Genomic DNA, 8619 nt, shown 5'->3' with positions numbered 1-8619 from the left:
AAAAGGTTGCTATGCTGTTCTAGCACACGTCGAGAAAGTACAAACTGAAGAAAAGAGCATCAATGATGTTCCCATTGCAAAAGAATTTCCCGATGTATTTCCGAAAGAATTACCGGGATTACCCCCACATCGATCCGTTGAATTTCAAATAGATCTTGTACCAGGAGCTGCACCAATAGCTCGTGCTCCTTACAGACTCGCACCCAGCGAGATGAAAGAACTGCAAAGCCAATTACAAGAACTTTTAGAGCGTGGTTTCATTCGACCAAGCACATCACCGTGGGGAGCTCCTGTTTTGTTTGTCAAGAAGAAAGATGGTACATTCAGGTTGTGTATCGACTACCGAGAGTTGAACAAACTTACCATCAAGAACCGCTACCCACTACCGAGAATCGACGACTTATTTGATCAACTACAAGGCTCGTCTGTTTATTCAAAGATTGACTTACGTTCCGGGTATCATCAAATGCGGGTGAAAGAAGATGATATTCCAAAGACTGCTTTCAGAACACGTTACGGTCATTACGAGTTTATGGTCATGCCGTTTGGTTTAACTAATGCACCAGCTGTGTTCATGGACCTTATGAACCGAGTGTGTGGACCATACCTTGACAAGTTTGTCATTGTTTTCATTGATGACATACTTATTTACTCAAAGAATGACCAAGAACACGGTGAACATTTGAGAAAGGTGTTAGAAGTATTGAGGAAGGAAGAATTGTACGCTAAGTTTTCAAAGTGTGCATTTTGGTTGGAAGAAGTTCAATTCCTCGGTCACATAGTGAACAAAGAAGGTATTAAGGTGGATCCGGCAAAGATAGAAACTGTTGAAAAGTGGGAAACCCCGAAAACTCCGAAACACATACGCCAGTTTTTAGGACTAGCTGGTTACTACAGAAGGTTCATCCAAGACTTTTCCAGAATAGCAAAACCCTTGACTGCATTAACGCATAAAGGGAAGAAATTTGAATAGAATGATGAACAAGAGAAAGCGTTTCAGTTATTGAAGAAAAAGCTAACTACGGCACCTATATTGTCATTGCCTGAAGGGAATGATGATTTTGTGATTTATTGTGATGCATCAAAGCAAGGTCTCGGTTGTGTATTAATGCAACGAACGAAGGTGATTGCTTATGCGTCTAGACAATTGAAGATTCACGAACAAAATTATACGACGCATGATTTGGAATTAGGCGCGGTTGTTTTTGCATTAAAGACTTGGAGGCACTACTTATATGGGGTCAAAAGTATTATATATACCGACCACAAAAGTCTTCAACACATATTTAATCAGAAACAACTGAATATGAGGCAGCGTAGGTGGATTGAATTATTGAATGATTACGACTTTGAGATTCGTTACCACCCGGGGAAGGCAAATGTGGTAGCCGATGCCTTGAGCAGGAAGGACAGAGAACCCATTCGAGTAAAATCTATGAATATAATGATTCATAATAACATTACTACTCAAATAAAGGAGGCGCAACAAGGAGTTTTAAAAGAGGGAAATTTAAAGGATGAAATACCCAAAGGATCGGAGAAGCATCTTAATATTCGGGAAGACGGAACCCGGTATAGGGCTGAAAGGATTTGGGTACCAAAATTTGGAGATATGAGAGAAATGGTACTTAGAGAAGCTCATAAAACCAGATACTCAATACATCCTGGAACGGGGAAGATGTACAAGGATCTCAAGAAACATTTTTGGTGGCCGGGTATGAAAGCCGATGTTGCTAAATACGTAGGAGAATGTTTGACGTGTTCTAAGGTCAAAGCTGAGCATCAGAAACCATCAGGTCTACTTCAACAACCCGAAATCCCGGAATGGAAATGGGAAAACATTACCATGGATTTCATCACTAAATTGCCAAGGACTGCAAGTGGTTTTGATACTATTTGGGTAATAGTTGATCGTCTCACCAAATCAGCACACTTCCTACCAATAAGAGAAGATGACAAGATGGAGAAGTTAGCACGACTGTATTTGAAGGAAGTCGTCTCCAGACATGGAATACCAATCTCTATTATCTCTGATAGGGATGGCAGATTTATTTCAAGATTCTGGCAGACATTACAGCAAGCATTAGGAACTCATCTAGACATGAGTACTGCCTATCATCCACAAACTGATGGGCAGAGCGAAAGGACGATACAAACGCTTGAAGACATGCTACGAGCATGTGTTATTGATTTCGGAAACAGTTGGGATCGACATCTACCGTTAGCAGAATTTTCCTACAACAACAGCTACCATTCAAGCATTGAGATGGCGCCGTTTGAAGCACTTTATGGTAGAAAGTGCAGGTCTCCAATTTGTTGGAGTGAAGTGGGGGATAGACAGATTACGGGTCCGGAGATTATACAAGAAACTACCGAGAAGATCATCCAAATTCAACAACGGTTGAAAACCGCCCAAAGTCGACAAAAGAGCTACGCTGACATTAAAAGAAAAGATATAGAATTTGAAATTGGAGAGATGGTCATGCTTAAAGTTGCACCTTGGAAAGGCGTTGTTCGATTTGGTAAACGAGGGAAATTAAATCCAAGGTATATTGGACCATTCAAGATTATTGATCGTGTCGGACCAGTAGCTTACCGACTAGAGTTACCTCAACAACTCGCGGCTGTACATAACACTTTCCACGTCTCGAATTTAAAGAAATGTTTTGCTAAAGAAGATCTCACTATTCCGTTAGATGAAATCCAAATCAACGAAAAACTTCAATTCATCGAAGAACCCGTCGAAATAATGGATCGTGAGGTTAAAAGACTTAAGCAAAACAAGATACCAATTGTTAAGGTTCGATGGAATGCTCGTAGAGGACCCGAGTTCACCTGGGAGCGTGAAGATCAGATGAAGAAGAAATACCCGCATCTATTTCCAGAAGATTCGTCAACACCTTCAACAGCTTAAAATTTCGGGACGAAATTTATTTAACGGGTAGGTACTGTAGTGACCCGAACTTTTCCATGTTTATATATATTAATTGAGATTGATATTTACATGATTAATTGTTTCCAACATGTTAAGCAATCAAACTTGTTAAGACTTGATTAATTGAAATAGGTTTCATATAGACAATTGACCACCCAAGTTGACCGGTGATTCACGAACGTTAAAACTTGTAAAAAAACTATATGATGACATATATATGGTTATATATATAGTTAACATGATATTATGATAAGTAAACATATCATTAATTATATTAACAATGAACTACATATGTAAAAACAAGACTACTAACTTAATGATTTTGAAACGAGACATATATGTAACGTTTATCGTTGTAACGACATTTAATGTATATATATCATATTAGGAGATATTCGTACATCATAATATCATGATAATATAATAATTTAAAATCTCTTTTGATATTATAAACATTGGGTTAACAACATTTAACAAGATCGTTAACCTAAAGGTTTCAAAACAACATTTACATGTAACGACTAACGATGACTTAACGACTCAGTTAAAATGTATATACATGTAGTGTTTTAATATGTATTCATACACTTTTGAAAGACTTCAAGACACTTATCAAAATACTTCTACTTAACAAAAATACTTACAATTAGATCCTCGTTCAGTTTCATCAACAATTCTACTCGTATGCACCCGTATTCGTACTCGTACAATACACAGCTTTTAGATGTATGTACTATTGGTATATACACTCCAATGATCAGCTCTTAGCAGCCCATGTGAGTCACCTAACACATGTGGGAACCATCATTTGGCAACTAGCATGAAATATCTCATAAAATTACAAAAATATGAGTAATCATTCATGACTTATTTACATGAAAACAAAATAACATATCCTTTATATCTAATCCATACACCAACGACCAAAAACACCTACAAACACTTTCATTCTTCAATTTTCTTCATCTAATTGATCTCTCTCAAGTTCTATCTTCAAGTTCTAAGTGTTCTTCATAAATTCTAAAAGTTCTAGTTTCATAAAATCAAGAATACTTTCAAGTTTGCTAGCTCACTTCCAATCTTGTAAGGTGATCATCCAACCTCAAGAAATCTTTGTTTCTTACAGTAGGTTATCATTCTAATACAAGGTAATAATCATATTCAAACTTTGGTTCAATTTCTATAACTATAACAATCTTATTTCAAGTGATGATCTTACTTGAACTTGTTTTCGTGTCATGATTCTGCTTCAAGAACTTCGAGCCATCCAAGGATCCATTGAAGCTAGATCCATTTTTCTATTTTCCAGTAGGTTTATCCAAGGAACTTAAGGTAGTAATGATGTTCATAACATCATTCGATTCATACATATAAAGCTATCTTATTCGAAGGTTTAAACTTGTAATCACTAGAACATAGTTTAGTTAATTCTAAACTTGTTCGCAAACAAAAGTTAATCCTTCTAACTTGACTTTTAAAATCAACTAAACACATGTTCTATATCTATATGATATGCTAACTTAATGATTTAAAACCTGGAAACACGAAAAACACCGTAAAACCGGATTTACGCCGTCGTAGTAACACCGCGGGCTGTTTTGGGTTAGTTAATTAAAAACTATGATAAACTTTGATTTAAAAGTTGTTATTCTGAGAAAATGATTTTTATTATGAACATGAAACTATATCCAAAAATTATTGTTAAACTCAAAGTGGAAGTATGTTTTCTAAAATGGTCATCTAGACGTCGTTCTTTCGACTGAAATGACTACCTTTACAAAAACGACTTGTAACTTATTTTTCCGACTATAAACCTATACTTTTTCTGTTTAGATTCATAAAATAGAGTTCAATATGAAACCATAGCAATTTGATTCACTCAAAACGGATTTAAAATGAAGAAGTTATGGGTAAAACAAGATTGGATAATTTTTCTCATTTTAGCTACGTGAAAATTGGTAACAAATCTATTCCAACCATAACTTAATCAACTTGTATTGTATATTATGTAATCTTGAGATACCATAGACACGTATACAATGTTTCGACCTATCATGTCGACACATCTATATATATTTCGGAACAACCATAGACACTCTATATGTGAATGTTGGAGTTAGCTATACAGGGTTGAGGTTGATTCCAAAATATATATAGTTTGAGTTGTGATCAATACTGAGATACGTATACACTGGGTCGTGGATTGATTCAAGATAATATTTATCGATTTATTTCTGTACATCTAACTGTGGACAACTAGTTATAGGTTACTAACGAAGACAGCTGACTTAATAAACTTAAAACATCAAAATATATTAAAAGTGTTGTAAATATATTTTGAACATACTTTGATATATATGTATATATTGTTATAGGTTCGTGAATCAACCAGTGGCCAAGTCTTACTTCCCGACGAAGTAAAAATCTGTGAAAGTGAGTTATAGTCCCACTTTTAAAATCTAATATTTTTGGGATGAGAATACATGCAGGTTTTATAAATGATTTACAAAATAGACACAAGTACGTGAAACTACATTCTATGGTTGAATTATCGAAATCGAATATGCCCCTTTTTATTAAGTCTGGTAATCTAAGAATTAGGGAACAGACACCCTAATTGACGCGAATCCTAAAGATAGATCTATTGGGCCTAACAAACCCCATCCAAAGTACCGGATGCTTTAGTACTTCGAAATTTATATCATATCCGAAGGGTGTCCCGGAATGATGGGGATATTCTTATATATGCATCTTGTTATTGTCGGTTACCAGGTGTTCACCATATGAATGATTTTTATCTCTATGTATGGGATGTGTATTGAAATATGAAACCTTGTGGTCTATTGTTACGATTTGATATATATAGGTTAAACCTATAACTCACCAACATTTTTGTTGACGTTTAAAGCATGTTTATTCTCAGGTGAATATTAAGAGCTTCCGCTGTTGCATACTAAAATAAGGACAAGATTTGGAGTCCATGTTTGTATGATATTGTGTAAAAACTGCATTCAAGAAACTGATTTCGATGTAACATATTTGTATTGTAAACCATTATGTAATGGTCGTGTGTAAACAGGATATTTTAGATTATCATTATTTGATAATCTACGTAAAGCTTTTTAAACCTTTATTTATGAAATAAAGGCTATGGTTTGTTTTGAAAAGGAATGCAGTCTTTGAAAAACGTCTCATATAGAGGTCAAAACCTCGCAACGAAATCAATTAATATGGAACGTTTTTAATCAATAAGAACGGGACATTTCATGCAATACGAAGGACTTATTCCTTTAATCTCATGAATCTTCCATGCAATGGCTGGTTTATGAGCTTTCAACATAGAAATGAGTTGAGATTTTTCATTTTTAGTAAGAGAAGACGATATTATTACAGGTAATTCAGATTCACCATGTAAATAAGCGTATTCCAAATGGTTTGGAAGTGACTTTAACTCTAATTTCGGAGGTTCTTCTATCGATGATTTATATCGATATCTGTCTTCTTCTTTTAGCATTTGAATTTCTTCTGTTGTTGGTTCATATCCATTAGCCATAAGTGTAGCTAACATTTCAGCTTCATCAATTGGTTCAGTTCCTTCTCCTAAAGAACATTCTCCTGTTCCTTGTAATTCTGGAAATTCTTCTAACAATTCTGCATGTGAATCTATAGTTTGAATATAATAACATGTATCATCTGCAGATTGCGGTTGTTGCATTGCTCTATCAACTGAAAAGGTAACACTCTCGTCCTCTATACTTAGGGTCATTTTCTTACCAAACACGTCTATCATTGCTTTAGCCGTGTTTAAGAATGGTCTTTCTAATATGAGAGGAACTTGAGAATATTCTTCCATGTCCAGAACAACAAAATCTACTGGAAATACTAAAGAACCAACTTTAACTAGCATGTTCTCCATTATCCCTCTAGGATATTTTATTGATCTATCAGCTAGTTGTATGCTTATTCTTGTTGGTTTCAATTCTCCAAGGTCTAGTTTAGCGTATAGTGAATACGGCATTAAATTTTTACTAGCACCTAAATCTGCCAATGCTTCTATTGAACTAAGACTACCCAGAAAACATGGAATTGTGAAACTTCCTGGATCAGATAATTTTTCTGGTATCTTATTCAACAGTACTGCAGAACAATTAGCATTCATAGTAACAGCCGAGAGTTCTTCCATTTTCTTTCTATTTGAGATTAGATCTTTCAAGAATTTAGCATATCTAGGCATTCCTGAAATCACATCAATGAAAGGAAGATTGACATTTATTTGTTTAAACATATCCAAGAATTTGGATTGCTCGGCTTCAAGTTTTTCTTTTTTCATTTTACTCGGGTAAGAAAGTGGTGGTTGGTATGGTTTAACATAAGGTTTAGCCTTAACTGTGTTATCTTCATTAACCTTTTCAACTACCGGTTCTTTTTCCTTATCTTGCTCAGGTTGTGGTTCTTGTGGATTAGGAATAGTTTCATCAGAAGTTACAGGTATTTCAGGTGGTTTAAGTGTTGTACCACTTCTTGTGGTAATGGCTTTAGCTGTTTCATTTCGGGGGTTAGCATTTGTATCACTAGGTAAACTTCCCGGTTTTCTTTCACCTATTAACCTTGCTAGGTTACTTACTTCTTGTTCCAAATTTTGAATAGAAGCTTGTTGATTTCTAAATGCTTGAGCATTTTGTTCATTCGTTTGTTTCTGAGATGTGAAAAACTGCGTTTGAGTTTCAACTAGCTTCGTCATCATATCTTCTAAATTCGGCTTTTTATCATCGGTTTGTGGTGGTTTGTTTTGAAAATTAGGTCTTTGCTGGTTGTAAGTATTATTGGATACTTGTTGATTGCTAGGACCTTGTTGGTTGTTGTATGGAATATTTCGATTATAATTCTGGTTTTGATTGTAGATCGGTCTTGGCGGTTGATAATTATTCTGATAATTATTTTCAGGCCTTTGGTTTATGTATGAAATATTCTCTCTTTGTTCCATTGTTAATTCAATACTGAGACAATCTTTTGTCAAATGTGGTCCTCCACACTGCTCATAACTAATTCGTATTGAGTGGATATCTTTAGTCATCTTTTCTATTCGTCTCTCGACAGCATCTATCTTTGCGGAAATGGAATCTAAGTCATGGATAGAATCGGCTCTAGCTGCTTTAGATGATCTAACGATATCTTTTTCTTGGTGCCACTCATGTGAGTGGGAAGCAGTGTTATCAATAATTTTGTAAGCATCAGTTTCAGTTTTCTTCATAATGGAACCACCAGCTGCTATATCGATGTCTTTTCTTGTAGTGATGTCGCATCCTTGGTAGAATATTTGTACTATTTGACAGGTGTCTAAACTATGTTGCGGACATCCTCTTAATAACTTTCCAAATCTTGTCCATGCCTCATATAGAGTTTCATTCGGTTTCTGTGTGAATGTAACAATTTCTCCTTGAAGTCTTACGACTTTAGATGCTGGAAAGAATTGTTTAAGAAATTTTTCAACTAAAACGTCCCATGTATCAATCGCCCCTTCAGGTAACGATTCCAACCAATCTTTGGCTTCTCCCTTTAAAGTCCAGGGAAATAACATGAGATATATCTGTTCATCCTCCACTTCTCTTATTTTAAATAGTGTGCAGATCCTATTAAAGGTACGAAGATGTTCGTTTGGATCTTCCTTCGGCGCACCACTAAAT

General features: G+C 35.3%; 1 non-coding gene across 1 annotated transcript; it reads left to right on the top strand.

Moving 5' to 3' along the window:
- Positions 1 to 8274: 8274 nt before the first annotated feature.
- Positions 8275 to 8381, top strand: LOC139895381 (small nucleolar RNA R71). Its single transcript, XR_011775835.1, has one exon. It is a non-coding gene; the product is annotated as a small nucleolar RNA R71 (small nucleolar RNA).
- Positions 8382 to 8619: the final 238 nt, after the last annotated feature.

Source organism: Rutidosis leptorrhynchoides, chromosome 2 (genome assembly GCF_046630445.1).
Source record: "Rutidosis leptorrhynchoides isolate AG116_Rl617_1_P2 chromosome 2, CSIRO_AGI_Rlap_v1, whole genome shotgun sequence".
Lineage (NCBI taxonomy): Eukaryota > Viridiplantae > Streptophyta > Magnoliopsida > Asterales > Asteraceae > Rutidosis > Rutidosis leptorrhynchoides.
This window is presented reverse-complemented; position numbering and strand designations above follow the sequence as displayed.